Raw genomic sequence first — 2,500 nt, 5'->3', positions numbered from 1 at the left:
CCAGGCTGGGGGAGCAGAGAGCCAGAGGAGCAGGGGGCTGTGGCCCAAGGTGAGGAGCCCAGGCTGGGGGAGCAGAGAGCCAGAGGAGCAGGGGGCTGTGGCCCAAGGTGAGGAGCCCAGGCTGGGGGAGCAGAGAGCCAGAGGAGCAGGGGGCTCTGTGAGCAGGGGGCTGTGGCCCAAGGTGAGGAGCCCAGGCTGGGGGAGCAGAGAGCCAGAGGAGCCACCGACGGGAGAATGGCTAAAAACGTGATTTTATCAAAATGTTACAAGGCAGGGCTCTGCACAGGGTCCAGAGGAGTGGAACGCCGTTCATCCCATGCGAAAAGGTGCAGGAGTGACCGAAATACGGCCCGTTGTAAATCGCCCCTCTTTAAGCCAAAAAAATAGGTACGCCTCCCAGGGCCACCGACGGGAGAATGGCTAAAAACGTGATTTTATCAAAATGTTACAAGGCAGGGCTCTGCACAGGGTCCAGAGGAGTGGAACGCCGTTCATGCCCATGCGAAAAGGTGCAGGAGTGACCGAAATACGGCCCGTTGTAAATCGCCCCTCTTTAAGCCAAAAAAATAGGTACGCCTCCCAGGGCCACCGACGGGAGAATGGCTAAAAACGTGATTTTATCAAAATGTTACAAGGCAGGGCTCTGCACAGGGTCCAGAGGAGTGGAACGCCGTTCATCCCATGCGAAAAGGTGCAGGAGTGACGGAGATACGGCCCGTTTTAAATCGCCCCTCTTTATGCCAAAAAAATAGGTACGCCTCCCAGGGCCACCCAGGGTGATGCTTTTATCAAAATGTCACAACGCAGGGCTCTGCGCAGGGGCCAGAGGAGTGGAACGCCGCTGGTTCCATGCGAAAAGGTGGAGAAATGACCGAGATATGACCCGTGGAAGTCGTCACAATTTACCCCGAAAATAGGCGCTCGCGCTCGGGCAGAGGTCGGCGCTCGGCCGGGGTCCCGAGAACCGGGGCGAATAGGGTTTTCCCACGGCCGAAAACCATAGGAAGCACGGGGAAAATTCGGGACCCGACGTCCCAGGGCCCTCGGCGGGGACCGGGGCAACGCGACACCGTTGGTTCCACCCGAAAAGGTGGAGAAATGACCGAGATACGGCCCGTCAAAAGTCGTCACAATTTACCCGAAAATAGGCGCTCGCGCTCGGCCCCGGTCCCGAGAACCGCGGCGGAGGTTTACCGGGATGCTGCGCAACATGGGCCAGAGAGCATGTTTGGTTCGAGTTTACCGGGATGCTGCGCAACATGGGCCAGAGAGCATGTTTGGCCGAGTTTACCGGGATGCTGCGCAACATGGGCCAGAGAGCATGTTTGGTCGAGTTTGTGTGGGTTGTGTGCGACACTCCCGGCACATACATAGGAACACGGCTTCCAAGTGAGCGCACTTTTTCGAAATTTCTTCTAAGTGCCGCTTTTTCGAACCGGGGCGAATTGGGTTTTTCGAGGGCCGAAAACCATAGGAAGCACGGGGAAAACTCAGGACCCGACGCCCCACGGCCCTCGGCGGGGACCGGGGCAACGCGACACCGTCGGTTCCACCCGAAAAGGTGGATAAATGACCGAGATACGGACCGTTGAAATCGACTCGGCGTATCCGAAAATAGGCGCTCGCGCTCGGACAGAGGTCGGCGCTCGGCCCGGTCCCGAGAACCGGCGCGCCTAGGGTTTTTCCACGGCCGAAAACCACAGGAAGCACGGGGAAATCTCAGGATCCCACGCCCCACGGCCCTCGGCGGGGACCGGGGCAACGCGACACCGTCGGTTCCACCCGAAAAGGTGGATAAATGACCGAGATACGGACCGTTGAAATCGACTCGGCGTATCCGAAAATAGGCGCTCGCGCTCGGACAGAGGTCGGCGCTCGGCCCGGTCCCGAGAACCGGCGCGCCTAGGGTTTTTCCACGGCCGAAAACCACAGGAAGCACGGGGAAAACTCAGGATCCCACGCCCCAGGGCCCTCGGCGGGGACCGGGGCAACGCGACACCGTTGGTTCCATCCGAAAAGGTGGAGAAATGACCGAGATACGGACCGTGGAAGTCGTCCCAACTTATCCGAAAATAGGCGCTCGCGCTCGGACAGAGGTCGGCGCTCGGCCCGGTCCCCGAGAACCGGGGCGACTCGGAAATTCTTCTAAGTGCCGACTTTTCGAAATTTCTTCTAAGTGCCAACTTTTCAAAATTTACTCTAAGTGCCCTTGGCTACCAGGGGCACGAATCTGAAATTTCTTCTAAGTGCCAACTTTTTCAAAATTTACTCTAAGTGCCCTTGGCTACCAGGGGCACGAGGCGAGAATCTGAAATTTCTTCTAAGTGCCCTTGGCTACCAGGGGCACGGGGAAAATGTGTAAAAAAGCAATTTAATCAAAATCAAACAACGCAGGGCCCTTGGCAGGGACCAGGCGAGTAGAATAAAGTTGTTTTTGTGGCGAAACATTGACAATTGGGCGAGTTAGAGGTTTACCGGGATGCTGCGCAACATAGGCCAG

Source organism: Solea solea, unplaced genomic scaffold, assembly GCF_958295425.1.
Source record: "Solea solea unplaced genomic scaffold, fSolSol10.1 scaffold_152, whole genome shotgun sequence".
Classification (NCBI taxonomy): domain Eukaryota; kingdom Metazoa; phylum Chordata; class Actinopteri; order Pleuronectiformes; family Soleidae; genus Solea; species Solea solea.
The sequence above is the reverse complement of the archived record's forward strand: the minus strand, read 5'-3'. Positions refer to the sequence as shown.